Source organism: Vulpes lagopus, chromosome 4 (genome assembly GCF_018345385.1).
Source record: "Vulpes lagopus strain Blue_001 chromosome 4, ASM1834538v1, whole genome shotgun sequence".
Classification (NCBI taxonomy): Eukaryota; Metazoa; Chordata; class Mammalia; order Carnivora; family Canidae; genus Vulpes; species Vulpes lagopus.
The window spans coordinates 131,858,797-131,880,118 of record NC_054827.1 but is presented as its reverse complement, the minus strand read 5'-3'; the positions used below and the strand labels follow the sequence as shown (position 1 = coordinate 131,880,118).

The window sequence follows — 21,322 nt, the reverse complement described above, 5'->3', positions numbered from 1 at the left end:
AGAAAGCTGTAAGAGAAGTGCCTCTGCTTCATCTCACACTCTTAATTCAGTTTCTGAGGGAGATGAAAATGCTGACAAGGCATGCAGCTTCAAACAAAAATGGTCAGAAATGAATGAATATGCCAAGGAATCACCACTGTCTTTGCCTGGAAGCCAGAGAGCATTCAAACAGACATTCTTTTGGGAATACCCAGGGCACCACTATATCACCCTCCTCCAAACATCCAGGGAGACTGGGAGGCTAACATTAGGTGGGAGACGAAGTCTCCTTGAACAGCCTTGGCTTCTGCTTGTGTTAGTTTGCTAGGGCTACCATAACCAACTACCACAGGTGTGGCCTACACATGGAGATTTTTAAGTCTAAGATGCTGTCAATATCAAGGTTTGGCAAAGTTGTTTTTTTCTGAGGCCTCTCTCCTTGGCTTACAGATGTTGTTGCATTCTAACTGTGTCTTCACATGGCCTTTCTACTGTCTATATGAGTCCAAATTTCCTCATCTTACAAGGATACCAGTAATATTGGTTAAAGTCCACTTAAATGACTTCATTTTAATTTAATTGCCTCTTTAAAGATCCTATCTCCAAATACACAGTCACATTCCATTCTAAGATACTAAGGGTTAGGACTTCAACATAAGAATTTTCAGAGGGATCCCTGGGTGGCGCAGTGGTTTAGCACCTGCCTTTGGCCCAGGACACGATCCTGGAGACCTGGGATCGAATCCCACATCGGGCTCCCAGTGCATGGAGCCTGCTTCTCCCTCTGCCTATGTCTCTGCCTCTCTCTCTCTCTCTGTGTGACTATCATAAATAAATAAAAATAAAAAAGAATTTTCAGAGAACGGGGCACCTGGGTGGCTTAGTGGTTGTGCATCTGCCTTTGGCTCAGGTCGTGATCCTGGATCCTGGGATGGAGTCCTACATTAGGCTCCCCACAGGGAGTCTGCTTCTCCCTCTGCCTATGTCTCTCATTTATAAATAAATAAAATCTTTAAAATTTTTTTTAAATTTTTTAAATTAAAGAAAAATAATTTTAAGAGAATGCCATTCAGCCCTGTACTCTACCAGAACAACTGCCATGGCAAAGCTCTATTTCTGTGGGTTCTTACCAGTGCCAGAGGTAGACTTAATAGACAGATAATTCTTTTTTTTTTTAATTAACTACATTTCTTAAGGAAAGAACATTACATTCAACAATGTCCCAAGACCATTCTGGTTTTGATTATCAAAAGAGCAATGTGTCATTTTTAATGCCTTTATGAAACAATTCATTATATACCAAATCTAATCATAAAGTGGGGGTAGGGGCATATCCAGAATATTTCAAAGCACCAGCTGCCAGTCCACATTTTATAAGCAATTTGCACTGCAACAAAGATCCAAACATGGAAAAATCAGGACATTTACTTGACATTCATCATAATGAAAGGCAAGTGTAAAAAAAAATACATTTTCACTCATTTCACGTGTGCCTTTTCCCATAGGCATTCACACGTCTTTGCATGAAGGATTACCTATTGCTGTGTTAATCTGTACTGCCGGCTCCTGATATCAAAATGGGTTTAAAATATAACACTGAGATCAAGACTTCTATTCAAACCAGGTGCATAGCCAGGAATATCATCAGCTACATGTAATATTGTAAAGTCCTGTATCTAAAGATCACTAAAGTCCTTTTTAAAAGAAATACCAAAAACAATATCATGTATATGATTTTAAACTCAGTTTAAGCCTCCTAACAATTTATGGCCTTATAGTTACTTTTGTCCTACAAGTTTGACCATGTTAACTCATTAATACCATAAACATTTACTGAGATTGTACTATGTAGTAGGCCACATGCTAGGTGCTGGAGACAGATTATTAAATAAACAAAATCCATACCACCTCACACCTGTCAGAATGGCTAAAATTAACTCAGGAAACAACAGATGTTGGCAAGGATGTGGAAAAAGAGGAACCCTCTTACACTGTTGGTGGGAGTGCAAGTTGGTACAGCCACTCAAGAAAATAGCATGGAGGTTCTTCAAAAAGTTAAAAATAGAGCTACCCTATGACCTAGCAATTGCACTACTAGATGTTCACCCAAAGAATACAAAAATACTAATTCCAAAGAGATACATGCACCCTTATGTTTATAGCAGCAATGTCCACAATAGCCAAAATATGGAAAGAACCCAGATGTCCACTGATAGATAAATGGATAAAGAAGATGTGTGTGTGTGTGTGTGTGTGTGTGTGTGTGTGTGTGTGAGACTTAATGTAGTCAAACTTGTAGGTCAAAAGTAACTATAAGGCCATAAATTGTTAGGAGGCTTAAATTGAGTTTAAATTCATATACATGTGAATAAATAAATAAAATCTTTTTTTAAAAATCTTTTTCTCTCATGAATAAATAAAATCTTTTAAAAATAAACATATACGTGATATTGTTTTTGTATAAACACACACACGTGTATATACACAATGGGATACTATTCAACCATCAAAAAGAATGAAATCTTGCCATTTGCAATGACCTAGATGGAACTAAAGGGTATTAAACTGAGCAAAATAAGTCAGAGAAAGACAAATACCATCTGATTTCACTCATATGTGGAATTTAAGAAACAAAACAGATGAACATAGAGGAAGAGAAGGAAAAATGTTAGATAAGATGAAAAAATGAGAGGGATGCAAACCATAGAGATGTTGAACTCTAGGAAACAAACTGAAGGTCACTGGAAGGGAGGTGGGTGGTGGGATGGGGTAACTGGGTGATGGCCATTAAGAAGGGCACTGGATGTAATAAGAACTGGGTGTTATATACAAATGATGAATCACTACATTCTATCTCTGAAACTAATTTTAAAAAGGAATAAAAAAGTTTTAACCGACTGGGTTAACGCTAACTTATTCCATCTGCCTGAAACAATTTGGATTTGGTTGTTCGTTTGTAAACTACTAAGTGTAAGATTTCTGTTTGCATTTGCCTGTATGTTTATGTATGTCTATATATGTATGTTCTGAATATGTGATATTTTTCTACCTCTAGATGGTATTGCCAAAATTACTCTGGTAAAAGAGCTCTACTTAATTAGCTTTAAAAAAAAAAAAAGTGCTCATATAAATTAAGTATTCCTCAAACTCAGAAATAAAGAAACTAACCCCAAATAATTAAACAAACAAAATTCCTGCCCTCGTGGAACTCACATCACTTCCTCTACTGTCCTACAAACATCTTTCCCCTCCCAACATCTCTGACTGGGACACTGGGACCTCCAGCCTCCTTGCTTCCCAAAGACAAAACTCATGAGCTATTTTATATTTTTCATTCTCCTTCACATCCCGTCTGGGGCCTCTAATGGCTATTTCTACCCCTGTTTCCTCCACCTGCCTCTCTTAATACAGATAACATCATCACCATCCACCCACAAGCGCCAGCCGTGAATCAGAGGACCCTTCTTCCTCCCCATGCTCCCTGTCACTCGTCATTTGCCAAATTCATTAACCCCATGCCTGGATTCCCTCCCTCATCTCTTCTGGCATCTCCATTCCCTCCACCACAATCCTGGTCATTTTTCTTCTCAACTAACACAATATCTGCTCTAGAAGACAGAACCTATAATGCAGAAACAGTGGTCTACTCACCTTTGTGTTGGCACAGAACTTTGGACATACTGTAAATCAGTCAATACACTGTTTTCCTGGCTGTTTCCCCACTCGACCATGCACTCTGAGGGCAGGGCTGTGTCTTTTTTTTTTTTTTTCTTAATTCTCAGTGACTGACACATAGTAGATATTGTGTGTCTTTTGAAAACCACTTAATCATTCATGCAACAAATATTTATCAAGCACTATTCCAGATGATGGGGATGTATCAGTCACAGAAACAAAGAAAAATCCCTGCCTTTTAGAATTTGTATTTATAAATTCATGTTTACATCAATCCCTCTTGAAATGTATATTATCATGAGGAGAGAGAGATAACTTAAAACATAAGTCAAGTCCGTAGTGTATTTGAAAGGTTTAAATTCTATAGGAAAAGAATAAAGAAGAGGGAGTTGGAGAGGAGGGCAAAAGAGTTTGTAACTATCAATGCATCAATTAGGATCAATAGAGTAGCTTTCAGGGAGAGGGTTACCTTTGAGCAAAGATCTAATTAAGAGAGGAAGGATGCCATGTGAATATCTGGAGAAAGACACACAGGAAGAAAACACAGCAGATGTAAAGGCCCTGAGGCAGAAATAAGTCCAATGCATTCAACAACTAGAGTAGCTGGAAGGAAGTTAGCTTGGGGGAGGATGTGGGCAGATGAGATCAGAGAGGAGAGGAGGGGGCATCATATGGACCCTTCCAAGTAATCATGAAGACTTCATTTTTTACTGTGAGGACAGAGAAGTTTTGAGCAGAGGAGTACCACGGTGTGACAATGATTGTTAACAGTATCACTATTTTGAGAACAGAGTATAAAGAGGCAAAGCTGGAAAGAAGGAAGCAGCTAGGAGGTCTCTGGAATAATCCAGACAAGACAGAATGGTGGCTTGGGTAAAGGTGGCAACAATGGATATGTTCTGAAGGTCAAGTCAAGGTTTCCTGGTGGACTAGAAAATATGTCTACATTTCTCCCTTTTCACTGATATTAACTAAGTCCCAAACCAGACCCTCTCCTCATTCCCAGATGGCTGGGAACATTTGGAATTTGTTGTCCCTGTCCTCAATGCTTCCCCCTTCTCCCTCTCTCTCTCTTTATCCTACACACCTCAGCAGGGCTGGTGTTCGGAACACCCTCCCATCATAGCATCCCTTGCTCCCCGTGGGTCTCTCTCCAGAGCACAGACCTGCTCCGAAGCCCTCCTCATCAAGTGCCCTCTGGCTGCCCAAGGCCTCAGACACCTTCCCATCACTCCGCCTTGGCTCTCCATCGCCCTCAATCTTAAGACCCAGGCCCTTAGAGGTTCACTGCAGATGCCACCTCCTTTTCAAAGTCTTCCCAAGATGGTCTAGCTTATACTGACTTACCACCCGCTCAGGGTTCCTGTGGCCTTTACCACCTGTACCAAATCTTCCACATCATGCTGGCCCAGCCCAGACTGTGTATCCCCAGAAAGCAAGAAGCATGCCATAGACTTTTCAGTGCCATGCTACCTACTATAGAGAAAGCAATTATAATACTTGCTGAAAAGAACAACATAGCGAAGAATGAAAGACTACATTTTAATTATTATAAATGTATTTTCAATACTTAAAAATTGGTAGCAGTCACCTAAAAACCAAACTTCTGCCTTCTTTTGAAATACTGGAAAGTCAGGCAACACTAGACTCTTATTCTTGAATAGCCAGCCACGTGGTAACTGTGCCCTTCCCCTCCCTCCCTTATGCTCCAGTTCACTTGTTTACTTTTCTCTCAGGTCCTGGTAGGTATTTGAGTTTGTAATCCCCATATTAGACACTGGTGATCATGAGTTCTTAAATTATCAGGTTCTTGTGGGAACTAAGTATTTACTGAAGGTAATACCAGTTTTTCTCTTTCATAATATGCAGTGTCAATGGTATTGTTTCAGACATTTTGATATTATCAACATAGTTAGCTGCATACATATACACACATATACCTATACAAATAGAGACATATAGATGGATTTTGGGCCACTCTCCTAAATCTCCCTAATAGATTAGAGTTCCTACATATGGTCCAAGTACTTTGAAACATGGGGATTATATTTCCTGACATGGCTTAGCAGAAAAGGGTCAAATATCTATACATAAACTATATAGAAAGAAAGGAAGACAAGGTGAAAACAAATAATACTGATTCTGATGAGCTATTCATCAAACCATTTTAGGAAAACAGAAATTATTAAAATTCTTCTGAACCTAGAAAAAAATACATGGCTTTGTTGATTTTTTCAACTGAAACATCAAGTATTAGAGATTGAAATACATATAGATAAAGGGTATTACCATGAGCTTATTCTCCAGAACACTACTGCCTACATTCTAAAATAATAATAATAATAATAATTGTCATCTTCCTAATTATTATTAAATTTCAGCAAACTGTTTTCAGACAAGCTGATCAAGAACTGAAAACATAAGCAGTAATTGGGGTGCCTGGGTGGCTCATTTGGTTAAGCATCTGCCTTCAGCTCAGGTCATGATCCCGGGATCCTATTCAATGGGGAGTCTGCTTCTCCCTTTCCCTCTGCCACCCTCCACCCCCGCTCATGCTCACCCTCTCATAAATAAATAAATAAATAAATAAATAAATAAATAAACAAACAAACTAACTGACTAACTTAAAAAAAAAAAAAAGATAGAAAGAAAACTTAAGCAGTAATTGTTATTGTAAGACTATAGGGGAGTCATCTCCTTTGACCTATGGCCCGTGTCTAGGGGTTTTAATTAAGAGAAAAGCACAATTTGGACACGGAAGTCCAAAGACATTTAAGAAGCACACTGGCTTTAATCTGTGCATCAGTCATGACTTCTACTCCAAGCAGGCGGGCCTTTCTTAGCAAACAGTTTTCCTGATTAGCAATCAGATCTGAGAGACTTTCATGACCACCTCCAGTCTTGTGGTCTGAAAAGTAAATACAGTTCAGTCCAAAGCCCATATCTAAAGCAAACAAACTGAGCATAAAGGTACACTTTCAGACACACTCCAGTAAGATGGGATTCTTTGTCCTTCAAATCACATTTGGTAAATATCTTTTACCTTTCTCTTGCTCAACTCAATGTTTTAACTAATAAGCCTTCAAGGGAATGTTTGCTGGCTTAGCACATACTTTACCACTCTTCCCACAAAGATCACCCCCTTCCTCTGCACGCAAAGAGGGTAAGAAAGTCTAACAAATGAATATTAGAGAAAAATTTAGTGTTTTAAAAAACACTTAGTAGGGTTTTATGAACTACATTCAAACAACATGAGGAAAACAGTCCACGATCATACTGCTCAGTTAGCTCCTGATTCTTTTTTAAAAGGAAAGAAAAGGAATAAATGAACATGGTTACAAAACTCAAATACAGAAAAGTGAGGAAAAATAAAAATTTGCCAGTGTATTAACATTCATATCTTTTTAGAGAAAAAGATAATGTGTGTGTATATACATGTATACTATATTATATATATTCTTATATATAAGATAATTTCAAATTAGCACACATCATTCTATACAAACATGCTATAAAGTACCTTATACAAATATCTTGGCATAGTTTTAAGTGAGCCTATTTATGAAATTGCTGGTGATTTTAAATTTTGAAACGTATTGCCAAATTGCTCTTCACTGGTATCTATTTTAGAAGATAATTTAATCTCAAACAGTAGTCTCTTTGCTGTATGGTTATGAGTATCAAAACTGATCTGCTTTGTCTCAAACTGTTCCACAGGTCGGACAACCAACCCATCACAGACTAAGCCAAGCTCTTCTAGATAACAGAGAATACATGAGCCAAACCAGAAACATATAAAAGCAAAGATTAAGGTTGGGGAATCACAGTTTTGTAAAGGGTTCTGTGTGGCTGACCTTTTACTTTTTTCTACATTCTTTGTCTAAGACACAATCTCAGGAAAAGAAAGGGGCTAAGCGTGGGGATTAGCTTCTCATAGGTACTTGTCTTAGTCCTTCTGGGCTGCCATAACAAAATACCACAGACTAGATGGATTAGAAATAACAGAAATTTATTTCTCACAGTTCTGGAGACTGGGAAGTCCCAGAATGAGGTGTCAGCACAGTTGCCTTTTGGTGAGGGCCCTCTTCCTGGTTCATAGTTGGCCTTTTCACTGTGTCTTCACATGGCAGAAAGGGCTAAGGGCCTTCTCACTGTGTCTTCACATGGCAGAAAAGGCTAGGGATCTCTCTGGAACCTCTCTTGTCAGTCACTACTTCCATTCATGAGGGCTGTATCCTTATGGCTTAAGTACCTCCCAAAGTCAACTCCTCTTTATACCATCATCTTTGGGATTTCAACATATGAATTTGTGGGATGGTGAGAGACCCATCCGTTTAGACCATAGCAGTATTTAACTATGAATGCCAGCAGTTGAAAATACTAAGAAAGCAGTAGATAGACTGGAGTCTCAAACCATCCGCTGATGGTCTGAACAATTTTTAAACACTCTGTTGGTTCTTCACCATTGTCAAATTCTAGGGGAGCTCCCATAATAGCACAAAGAAGTTTGAAGTTCTCAAACAATGAGTACAGAGTGGGGATGTGGGATAGTTAGGAATGTCCAGGGCTTACCTTACTACTTCCTTCTCTAAGTAGTTGCCTGGGAGTGTCTGGTTCCCCTCACAGCCAGATCCCTCTGGGTAACTCTCAGCAAGATTAGAGTGTGGCTGGGCCACATCCCTTGGCTATAAACCCATGACTTCCCAAATATGCTCTGCATTTTTATTTCTGCCTCTGAGAGTCTGATTGGATATTTCCCTCAGGTAAAAGGGCTTGAAAACGTGCACCCACTGACAATTTCCAACCTTCTAATTTATCAAAAATCACAAAAGGCTCTTTCTCCAAATTAATGTACATCCATATTAACCACCCTCTCCTTGGAAATTCCAGAACATTCTATTCATCTAGTTGTCTGGGCCTTTATTATCTCATTCATATAAAAACAATGAACATTATATAAAGAAAGATATATATATATGTATATGTATATGTGTGTGTGTGTGAGAGAGAGAGAGTGAGTTTTCCATAGGTCAGTCACTTTATAGGCAGTGCTTTCATTTATGTAAGTACACAGTGGAGCTCAAGAAAAAAAAAATCATTCAAATTTAAATTAGGACATGTGACACTTCCATAAAACCATTTGGTCTCACCGATCATAAGCTTCTTTATCTATAAAATAGAGTAATACTGCCTCTCTGTCATAGGATTGTTGTGAGGATCAAATGAAGTCCCCCACCCACCTCACCAAAAGCTGAGCAAGTGCCTGAGTACTTAGCATACTGGACACGCTCAATAAAATGTTAGTTCTCCCAGAAGGGCTTCTATTCTGGCTCTCCTTCCCCCAGGATATTTCATTTTATTCCCTCCAGCAACTACCAAAGTAACCTTCCATTTAGATACTTGTAACACGTTCATTTGGAATTTAACTGAATTGTTCCGAACTAAGTAAAATTAATTCAGTATTTCTTATTACTCATAAATTAATGCCCACTCAAGAGCAGCAGTCATTTTGTACCCAACGTTAGGGCCACTTAGGGCCAAACATCATTGTTGGAACTCTATATTTCTGAGGCAAGTCTTTGGTAAAATCACTTAGTTATCCTCTTACTTTCCTAGGCACCACCAACCTTTTGCCAGACACCAGAAATGAAGCAGCATTAACAAACTCTCTGCAAACTTACATCTTCAAAAGAATCGCCCTTATGAAATCAAACACAAAATAGTTACTAAGATTCTAAAATCTGTCCTCAAAGGGCCTAAGCTGCATGATGATTGCAGGGACAACTATTTTCTTTAATTCTTACAAAGGGGTACACTAACAAATTACACAGAGCAATTTCCCAATGCTAGCTACAATGATGTTGATACTCATTTTTAAAATAAATTACTGGCTTGGATTTAGTCTATGTAAAAACATCCAGTAGACTATTTTTGTTTATGAATGAAGCGGAAGATCAATTCTTATTTGAGCAGAAAATAATCAGTTTGGAAATTTCAGAAGTTATGAACAGTTATTGTGTCATGAATATAGATCTTATTCAGACAGTATAATCAAATTAAATGTTTTATTCATTACATGTCAATATAGGACTGAGAAACTACTGCTTGTTCTTATATTAGTAATTAGATTAAAATAAATAACAATTGATTACATGTCACTCAAGTATGGTACCTTTGAAGGCTTTTAAAGGAAACCTAATAATTCACAGATTATTTCACTTAAATACTATAAAGACAAGCAAAAAATCAACAGATGTAATATGCCAAACTCTATTAACATATTTATCATAAACATCTCCACTACAGATTTACACAAAAATGTGGTTTCTCCTAATGAAAGCAAGTTCCAGGTATTCTCTCCATTCTCATATTGGTTCACTGCATGTGACTAAATTGATCCGCTTTTGTTTCATCTGCAACCAAATGATAATAAGAAGGCAGAAGCCTTCACAGAATCATTCCAAACCCTGAGCACCAGTCAACACAAGGCTCTCTCTATAAAGTCAAGGGCAGTTAAGAAGTTAATATCACCCAGATATGTTTTGTTTCAGCTGCCTAAGAAAAATAGGACCAAGACCATATTTCCCTAGAACATTTTATGTACTACAAGCCTCATAGGGTCCATTCATCATTCTGCAAATAGGTCACAAAGATTTTTTAAAAGGTATCAAAGAGAAAGAAAAGATTTAAAGAATGGCAGGGTTAAAAAATTCACCATACCCAGTTCCCAGGCCCTGGAATTATAAGTAAAAGCTTACTATCTATGGCTTTTTCTTTTATTATTTTAAGAGAGTTTGTTTATTCATTCATTCATTCATTCATTGGAGCAGAGGGAGAGAGACAAGCAGACTCCATGCTAACCACAGAGCCTGATGCGGGGCTCAATCCCACAACCCTGAGATCTTGACCCGAGCCGAAATTAAGAGTCCCACGCTTAACCGACTAAGTCACCCATGTGCCCCTGACTTTTCCTTTTAAGTGAACAATAAAAAGAATAATGCTACGTTGCTCTATGGATGCATGTTTATGCAGTGACATCAGCCAAAGGACAGCCAAAGAAAGCAAAGGAGCAGGTAACAAACATGTCAGTTCCCATCAATGTGGTCTACCTAGGTTGAAATAAGATTGCAAAGAAAGAGCAAGAAGCAGAGAAGCCATCCTGAGCTGAACCCTCTGGAAACTGGGAAGGATGGCTTGACCTACTAATGGAACTGCAAAAAATACATTCTAGATCTAATTTTGATTTTAATACTCAATTAAAGCCCAGTGGCAGAAGTCAGCTTTCAGCTGTATGTCAGAGAAAGGAAATGCCTCTGAATTTCTCCAAGACCAAATCTTTATATTTTTTCACATTAAAAATAAGTCATTCCCCAAACAAAATTATAACTTAATGACAAAACAAAATAAAAGGAAATGACCAACTAGAATCCAAACATCACCCAAAAAAGCACTTTTTTTCCCTTCTAAATCACGTGCATTCACAATTTTTACAGAATTGTAATAAGGAAGAGATATATATTTGCAGTCTTTATATTTCCTATACAATTATTTTATGTCTAAACAGTTGCACAAGAACTATATTAACATAAGGACACAAATAGCACAGGTAAATATTTTAAAAATACAGACAGTAATTTTTTTTCTTTTTTTTTTTTTAGGCAGAGGGAGAAGCAAACTTCATGCAGGAAGCCCGATGTGGGACTCAATCCCGGAACTCCGGGATCACACCCTGAGCCAAAGGCAGACACTCAACCACTGAGCCACGAAGGCATCCCCATACAGACAGTAATTTTAATTGTAATATGAAAAATATTCAGTTTTTAAGAAACATAAAACCGTACTATATTTCCAAAACCCAAAACATTTTAATTCATAGATTTTCCATTTAGCAAAATTGTAGTTTTGTGATTTATCATTTTATGTAAAAAAAAAAAAGAGCCAATTCATATTATCATTAATGTAAACTCTTCAAATTCTTGAGATGATGTATCAAACTTGCAGATCCTTCAGTCAGTAGTTATTGGTAACGATTAAGATAGAAGTAATGGAAATTTTAATCTGTTTTATTCGAATGGATAATGGGTACTAGGATGCTTACCATCTTTTTGAAAAACAAAGCATTTTTTTAATTTAAAGTAATGCATACAATAATCTAGAAAATCCATCTAAACTGGTTTGCATTCTCTTCTACCGTTTCAGATTTCCACATTTATCCCCCCAAAAAATAACCAGAGACTAGTAGTTTTAAGAGAATGACTCAAATAGGAATGGAAAGGAAAAGTAGCAAAGATATGATAGTAAAAATAAATAGAGACATATTGCGACTTAACCCTGTTTCTTGAACAAAACTTCTTCACAGGAAAACTGCATTGCAAACCTAAGTATAATATGGAACAAGCATAAGGACAGGCATAAATAATCAAAGAAATAGAACTGAGTGTTCTGAGATAAACTCTTACATTTATGGTCAATTGATTTTCTACAGAAGTGCTAAGATACAACAAGAGGTAAAAGATAGTCTTTTCAGCCAATAGTTTTGAGATAACTGGATATCAATGGGAGGGGAAAAAAATTAACCTATACCTGAACCTCACACCATACACAAAACTTAACCCTAAAGGGACCAAAGACCTAAGTGAGGACTAAGATCAGAAACACAGGAAAAAAATCTCAGTGATCTTCAGTTACACAGAGAATATTTAGAAACACCAAAATCATGAACATCAGAAGAAAAAACTGAATAACTGAACTTCATTACAGTTAAAAACTTGTAAAACTCAACACCCCCAAAATTAATAATCTCATTAAAAAAATAGGCAGAAGACATGAAAAGACATCTTTCCAAAGAAAACATGCAAATAGCCAACAGACACATAAAAGATGCTTGACATCACTCATCATCAGGGAAATACAAATCAAAACTACAATGAGATATCACCTCACACCAGCCAGAATGGCTAAAATCAACAACACAAGAAACTAAAGGTGCTGGCAAGGATATGGAAAAAGAGGAACCCTCATGTCTGCTGGTAGGAATGCAAACTGATATAGCCACCATGGAAAAGAGTATGGAGGCTCCTCAAAAAGTTAAAAATAGAACTATCCTATGATCCAGCAATTGCACTACTAGGTATTCACCCAAAGAATGCAAAAATACTAAATCAAAGGAATACGTGTACCCTAATGTCTATAGAACTATTATCTACAATAGCCAAATTATGGAAATAGTCCAAGGGTCCATGAACTGGTGAATGGATAAGGAAGATGTGATATATATAGATGATGGAATAGTCCTCAGCCATAAAAAAGAATGAGCTCTTGCCATTTGCAATGACATGGATGGAGCTAGAAGAGTATTATGCTAAGAGAAATAAGTCAGAGAAAGACAAGTACCATGTGAATTCATGAATATGGGAATTTAAGAAAGAAAACAAATGAGCAAATGGAAAAAAGAGAAAGAGGCAAACTCAGAAACAGACTCTTAACTATAAAAGCAGAGCAATGGTTACCAGAGAGGAAGTGGGTAGAGGAATGGGTTAAATAGGTGACAGAGATTAGAGGTGCACTTGCTGTGATAAGCACCAGGTGTTGTATGGAAGTGTTGAATCACTATATTATATACCTGAAACCAATATCACACTGTATGTTAACTAACTGGAATTTGAATAAAAACTTTAAAAAGAAAAGAAACTTAAAAAAGCAAAAGAAAACTTATGAGCTTCAAGGACAGCATTAGGAAAATGAAAAGAAAAGCCACAGACTGGGAGAAGAATACATGCACATCATATATTTGATAAGGGGCTTACAGACAAATAACTCAGCATGAAAATACACGAAGAATTTAAATAGGCATTTCCCTAAAGAGGATACAGGAGTAGCTAAGAAGCTCACTGACTGTATAACTAGCTCAATAATAAGGAGATAAATTTCATAATTATCATCTTTTGTTCTTTTCAAAAACTACATAATAGGATGATTTCATTAGTAACTCTAAAGCATGTTACTTTGTGTTTCTTATATCACAGTCAAGTTTTCAAATCACTGTAAAAAATAATGGTAATAAGGGATCCCTGGGTGGCGCAGCAGTTTGGCGCCTGTCTTTGGCCCAGGGCGCGATCCTGGAGACCTGGGATCGAATCCCACGTCGGGCTCCCAGTGCATGGAGCCTGCTTCTCCCTCTGCCTATGTCTCTGCCTCTCTCTCTTTCTCTCTCTGTGACTATCATAAATAAATAAAAATTTAAAAAAATTTTTTTTAAATAATGGTAATAAAATCCAGATTGAAGAAGAAATGAAACTATCTCTATCTGCAGATGATATAATCTGGTATGTAGAAAACCTTACGTAAGTCACAGCACAATAAAAAACTACCAACACTAATAAACTAGTTCAAGGTTTAAGGAAACAAGATTAATATATATATTAATATATATTAATTTTATATTTTATATAATATATAAAAATCAATTTTATATATTTCTATATACTGGCAATGAATACTCTGAAAATGAAGTTTTAAAAATGATTCCATCTATAAAGGTATCAAAGGAAAAAATACTTAGGAATAAGTTTAATAGCAAAGTATAAGATCTATCCCTAAAAACAACAAAATACTGTTGAAGAAATTTTAAAAGATCTAGGTGCATCTGGGTAACTCAGTCGGTGGAGCATCTGACTCTTGGTTTCAGCTCAGGTCATGATCTTGGGGTCATGGGATAGGACCACATCAGGCTCCCTGCTCAGTGAAGAATCTGCTTAGGATTCTCTACTTCTCCTTCTGCCTCTTCTCCTACTCTATCTCTCTTTCAAATAAATAAGTAAATCTTTTTTAAAAAGAATCTAAATCAAAGGAAACATATCCAACGGTAATGAATTAGAACTCTTTTTTCCAGTGTTTTTTGTTTTTTGTTTTTTTTCTGAAGAGAGAGAGCTCATTCGCACACAGTCTGGGATGGCACAGAAAGATAATCTTAAGTAGGTTCCATGCAAAGAGTTGGACATGGGCCTCAACCTCACAACCCTGAAATTGTGACCTGATCCAACATCAATAGTTAGATGCTTAACTGACTGAGCTACCCAGGCGCCCTGGATCAGAACTCTTAATATACATAAGATAGCAATACTCCTCAAATTGGTCTAGAGATTCAACACAATCCCCATCAAAAAGCTCAATATTCAAAAATCAATTAATATAACCCATCATATTAATAAGCTAAAAAAGAAAAAAATCATATGATCATATCAATAGATGTAGAAAAAGCATCTGATAAAAATTCAATACCTGTTCATGATAAAAATTCTCAGCAATCTAGGATTAGAGGGGGAGATTTCCTCAACTTGATAAAGAACAACTACGAAAAATCTATAGCCAAATATTATATTTAAATGGTAAGAAACTAGATGCTTTCCCATGAAGAGCAAAAATACGGCAAGATACCTTCCATCATTCCTATTCAACATCATAGAGATAAGACAAGAAAATAAAAGGCAGACAGATTGAGAAGGACAAATAAAACTGTCTTTGTGTTACAGATGACATGACTATCTATGCAGACAATCCCAAAGAACCAATAAAAACACTCCTGGATCTAATCAGCAATTATAGCAAGTTTGCAGAATGCAAAGTTAATATACAAAAGTCACTCGCTTTCTTACACACCAGCAATAAACAATTGGTATTTGAAATAAAAAACAATACTATTTATTCTAGCATCAAAATAAATGAAATGCTTAGATATAAATCTAAAAAAATATGTACAAGATCTATATAAGAAAAACTATAAAACTCTGCTGAAAGAAATCAAAGAAGTTCTAAATAAATGGAGTTATTCCACATACAATGGTAGGAAGAAGACTCAATATTGTCAAGATGTCAATTCTTCTCAACTTGACCTATAGATTCAACACAGTCTCAATCAAAATCCTGGCAAGTTATTTTATTTTATTGATAAACTGATTCTAAAGTTTACAAGGAGAAGCAAAAAGTCCAGAATAGCCAATACAATATTGAGGGAGAAGAACAAAGTCAGAAGACTAACACTATCTGAATTGAAGATTTATTATAAGCTATAGTAATCAAGATAGTGGTACTGGTGAAAGAATAAATGAATAGATCAAAACACAAGTACAGTTAACTGATCCTTGACAAGGGAGCCAACATCATTCAATAAATAAAAGATATTCTTTTCAACAAATTGTGCTAGAATAACTATAATTTCACATACAAACTAGGAATCTAGAAAAAGATCTTAACAGTTTTCATAAAAATTAACTCAAAATACCTATAGATCATAGACCTAAATGTAAAACATAAAATTATAAAACTCTAGAAAATAAAGAGAAAACCTGGATGACCTCGGGTTGGCAGTGACTTTTAGACATGATAGCAAGAATTCATGAAAGAATTAATAATTGACAAGTTGGACTTTATTAAAACTAAAAACTTCAGCTATGAGAAAGACACTGTCAATAGAATGAAAAAAAAAAAAAGACAAGCCACAGAACCAGGAGAAAATATCCACAAAAGACTTACCTAATAAGGGCCTGGTATCCAAAACATACAAAGAACTCTTAGAATTCAACAATAAGAAAATGAACCATCTGATTTACAAATGCGCAAAAGACCTGAACAGATACCTCACCAAAGAAGATATACAGATGGCAAACAAGCATATGTAAAGAGGCTCAAAATCATACATCATTAGAGAACTGCAAATAAAAGTAACAATGAAATGCCACATACATCTTTTAAAATGGTTAAAATCCATAACACTAACAACATTAAATGCTGGCAAAGATGTGGAGAAACAAAGTCTCATTCATTGCTGCTGGGAATGCAAAATGGTACAGGGACTATGAAAGAGTTTTGCAGTTTCTTACAAAACTAAACATACTTTTTACCACTCAATCTAGCAAACATGCTCCTTGGTATTTACTCAAAGAAACTGAAAATTTATGTCCACACAAAAACCTGCACATGAATGTTCATAGCAGCTTTATTCACAATTACCAAACCTTAGGAAAACCCAAGATATCTTTCAAATAGGTAAATGGATAAATGAACCATGGCACATCCAGACAACAGAATATTATTCAACACTAAAAAGAAATAAGCTATCAAGCAACAGAAAAAGATGGAGGAATATTAAATGCATATTTCTAAGTGAAAGAAGCCAATCTAAAAAGACTATATATGTATATATGTATCTCTAAAAAATATGACATTTTGGAAAAAGTAAGACAATGGAGATTGGAAAAAGATCAGTAGTTGTCAGAAATTCAGAAGGATGGGAGGAAGGATGAATAATTAGAACACGGGATTTTTAGGGCACTGAAACTATTCTGTGTGACTCTATAATGGTACATACATATCATTGTATATTTGTCAAAGCCCATATAATGTACAACACAAAGAGTAAACCCTAATGTAGACTATGGGCTTTAGTTAATAATATTGTATCATTATTGGCTCAACAGTTTAACAAATGTACCAAACTAATGCAAGATTTTAATAGGGGGGCAGGCCCGGTGGCACAGTGGTTTAGCGCCGCCTACAGCCCAGGGTGTGATCCCGGAGACCGGGGATCGAGTCCCACATCAGGCTCCCTGCATGGAGCCTGCTTCTCCCTCTGCCTGTGTCTCTGCCTCTCTCTCTCTCTCTCTCTCTCTCTCTCTGTCACTCATGAATAATAAATAAAATCTTTAAAAAAAATGTTAATAGGGAAAACTCTTGAGTGGTAGTGGGGATATGTGGGAACTCTCTATACTTTCTGCTCAATTTTTCTGTAACCTAAAATTGACCCCCCAAAATAAAATCTGTTAATTTAAAAAAGCAAACAGGGGTGCTTGTTGGTTAAGTATCTGACTCTTAATTTTGGCTCAGGTCATAATCTTAGGGTCCTGAGATCAAGCCCTGGGTCAGACTCCACACTGGACATGGAGTAAGTCTGCTTAAGATTCTCTCATTCTCTCTCTCCCTCCCTCTCTCTCTCTCTCTCTCTCTCTCTCTCTCTCTGGTCCTCCCTGCCCATCCCTAACCCCAAGCACACACTCCTCTCTAAAAAAAAAATAGTAATAAAAATTAAAAAGCAAACGGTTTCAATTACAAAAAATAAAATAATAATAAAGTCTAACAATAAGAATAAGAAATAAATCTTTAAAATTCATGATGTGCTTGGAATTCTGCTTGAACAGAAAGCCAACCGAGGTTTTAGTGAGAAGAGCAGCTGTTACTCTGTGGTGTTAAAATAAACTCTGGACAGCTTTATGATAACCTCTCATTTGGCTGCTCCCAAAACAATTGTGTTTACAGTAAACACCAGGATTCTACTACCAGTGAAGCTCTGAAATTATCTTCCTTATCTACTATTACTTTAACTATAAGCTCTGGAAAGCCTCTCTTTCAGACTCAAAAAGCAAGTAATTGAATTAAATGTATTTTTTTTAAATGTTCCTGAAGACTAAATTCTACTTCTCCTTTGTTAAAATAACAGCTCTCTGCCAGTTTCTCCAACACCCAGCAGAATTCATAATTGCATCTCTACTCCCACAGAACTTAGCTTTTACCTCTACTGATACATTCTTCACGTTGTGTGTCAGAATACCGATCTGGCCCATCCCCTACACTGTGAGCCCCTGAAGACAGGGAGGGCCCATCACCTCACCCTAAGACCTCATATCTAGAAGGCATTCCCAGTCAGGACCTTTGTGGATCGAAGTGATGGATTACGTTTTTCAAACTAAGTACCAAACCTGCCAGGAAAGTGAAACTAGAGTTGCTGACTTGAAATGATGCTGCATCTGGGGTCCTGAGTTTTGTGTGGGGTGCACTTCCTGTATCTCTCTGCTCTGATCTACTTCATGCTAACAACTTTAGTCTCAGAAAAGGCTTTCCTTAAGTGGTGGCAAAGAAGGAAACAAGCAGCTCCAGCTTAACAAACCCATGAAAAGGGAAAACCTCTTTGCAACAGGGTCAGTGAAAATCCCAGGTCCTCCATGAGCCAATTCTTGTGACCCCGAGTAGCCAAGCTCATGTCACATGCCCATAACAGAGGCAGTGAGGTCACCGCCTCCGACTATACAGGCTGACAACAAAGGAAGGGTGACTGACTGCCCAAGGAAAATCTGGGTGATTTACTGGAAGGAGGAAGGGCACGCTGGATGGGAGAAGTCAAACAGACGTTCACTACTTTACAGGTTCTCAAGACTGCTGACTTGCTCCTGCCCAGCGACTATTTATTACCTGTTTATTATGTATACTGCTGAGTTACCCCTGAATATCCAACAGGAATTGTTTGTAGTCCCTCTACCTGTGTACCTGTGTGTACAGAACCCGTTCACAAAGTGAATTAGCCCCGCCTTACTGCACCATGTGAGGCTGTTTTGTTTCATGCTCCTGGTCCATGGTTAGGCTATTTTGCATTTATCTAGGTTCCTATTATTTTCAGGACGCCTCTTTTCTTCTGTGCTATGGAGTATCTTCATGCCAAATGTACACTCTGCCAAAAATGAACATGTTGCTAGCTTTTGTCTGAGGGGAGATAAGAGTAAGTAAAATCTTGCCAGGCAAACCAGGGACGGAAGCGCCCCAACAGAAATGGCAGGTCTCCACCTCCACGATCCCCCCTTCCCAGTGGGCAAGTCTGAAAGCACCAGTGCAAGCCCCTGCTTTCTCAAGGACAGGGTTTCTCCCCAAAAGCCCGCCAAGATCACTGCGGTTGTTATGGGTGGCCTCTGCTGTGGCCTCCTACATACGTTGTGCTGAAGACTTTCTCTCCTCTGAAAGGGGAGTGGAATAGATGAGCAAGAGGATGGGGAGAGGAGACGCAGAAGGAAGACAACAATGGACTGCACACGGCTGTGTGTCAGGATCTATCCGCCATCTCTGCAATGCTAGGAATCTCTCAAATAACTGGGGAGGACTATTTGGGGCTGTTTCAGAAACACTTTGTGGAATAAACAAAAGAGCTTTTCCCTAGCGGGCCCACTCCGCTTCATCCAGCCTCTCTGATACTAACCTGATTTTACTTAGTTAGCGTCTGTCTCCGGCTTTCACAGGAGCTTTCTTTTATGGATTTTCCATCCAGCAAATGTTTCTGTTCCACGGCTGGGCAGATCCGACCACAGCATGCTTGGCTACAGACCACAGCAGCTCACCCACAGCAGCTCCGACCTGCAGGGGAAAAGCCAGAGCCATTGGAGGGATTCGTATTCACAAACACTCTCTCTCTCTCTCTCTCTCTCTCTCTCTCTCTCTCTCTCTCTCTCTCCCAAGAGTCTATGTTCAGCAGGATAACACCAAATGTTTTCCAACTTTTTACAATCATTAATGAACAGAGACAACAGCCATAAGGTGTCCAAAAGACAAGTTTGGGTTATCCTAAAGGAGGACTGGGGTATTTAATCATTATTGAAAAGCTTCGGCCAAACGATTATACTCTGTTTGTGGAAAATGCAAAAGCCAGATGTTTTAATTAGCCACAGAAAACACAAGCTACAACTAAAATTTCATGAACACAGTGATCTGCCCTGTGGAAAACCACAGGAATGTTCTGGCAAGGCCCAGTCTGAATTCTTGGGACACAGAGGGCTAGAATCATTCCCCTTAGGAACTCGAACAGAAAATTAACTTGCTCAATATGTTTTAAAAGTAAAATGAAACCCAGATTTAATCTCAATCAAATACAAAAACATTTCAGGACTTCAAAGGGCACCACCAAAAGACACATAAGGAGAAGGTCATAAAGAATTCCGATGTGGCTCAGGCTTTAGAATGCATTTCCAATGCATTAACAGAAAAGTTTTATAGGCTAAATAATCCAAAGGAAAAACTAATCATCTTTCATTTCCTAATAGAGAAAAATGATATATGAAACCAATATTCAACAAGTGAATCATAAATATTATCAAATGCATAATATATTTGGGCAAAAGGAATCTCTTAACTATCCTTCTTCATGCCAAACTTGTGGCCTGGCCCACGCCAGCTACCACGCTTCAGCTTGAGGAATCAAGGCATCCAAAAGAATAGTGTTAAAATAGCTTATGCTCACTGATATTACAGCTCACAATTTTGGTACAGAAAACTAAAGTTAGGAAACCTTAGAAAAGCAATAAGTGAACAACTAGGGACTAATAAATTAAGAAGTCTTCATTTCTTAATTAATGTATTAGTTATGACAGCATCTATATATGCTAAGTATCAAAAGCCTGCTCAAGAGGGAAGAGGACAAATGTTATTTTCAGATACTAGGTCTACAATTCTATTTCTGTAAGGCAAAACAGACCCTGTCACAAGTGTGCCAAGCATAATATTACATTAATCTCTACCTTCATTTGAAAGCTCAGTCCTGAAAATCATCTCAAAAGGAACACAAGAAAGTTATAGATGTATGGTATGATCCCAATTTTGTTCTACAAACTGAGTGTGTATAATTTAAAGACACCAAAGTATGAAAAAAGAGCTATTTCTGGGTCATGGAATTAGAAGCTATTTGTCTTTCCTTCTTGGTGTTTTCCAAATTTCTCACAACTAATACGGATTACTTGTAGAACTAGAATATTTTTAAATAAGATTTTTATTAAACAGTATGGAAATAGAAATCCGCAATTGGATGTCTATCTTATATTACCTTGATCGGTGAGTTTGCTCTTATCTGAACATTAAGAGT

General features: G+C 37.4%; 1 protein-coding gene across 6 annotated transcripts in view; it reads right to left on the bottom strand.

Moving 5' to 3' along the window:
* The window catches only part of APBB2 (amyloid beta precursor protein binding family B member 2), a 369,758-nt gene that overhangs the window by 279,953 nt on the left and 68,483 nt on the right, over nt 1-21,322 (bottom strand). For all 6 annotated transcript variants that reach the window (XM_041752053.1, XM_041752059.1, XM_041752056.1 and 3 more), the window contains exon 2: nt 19,670-19,824. The gene's annotated coding sequence lies outside the window, so the exon portion shown is untranslated. The remainder of the gene's footprint in view (nt 1-19,669; nt 19,825-21,322) is intronic.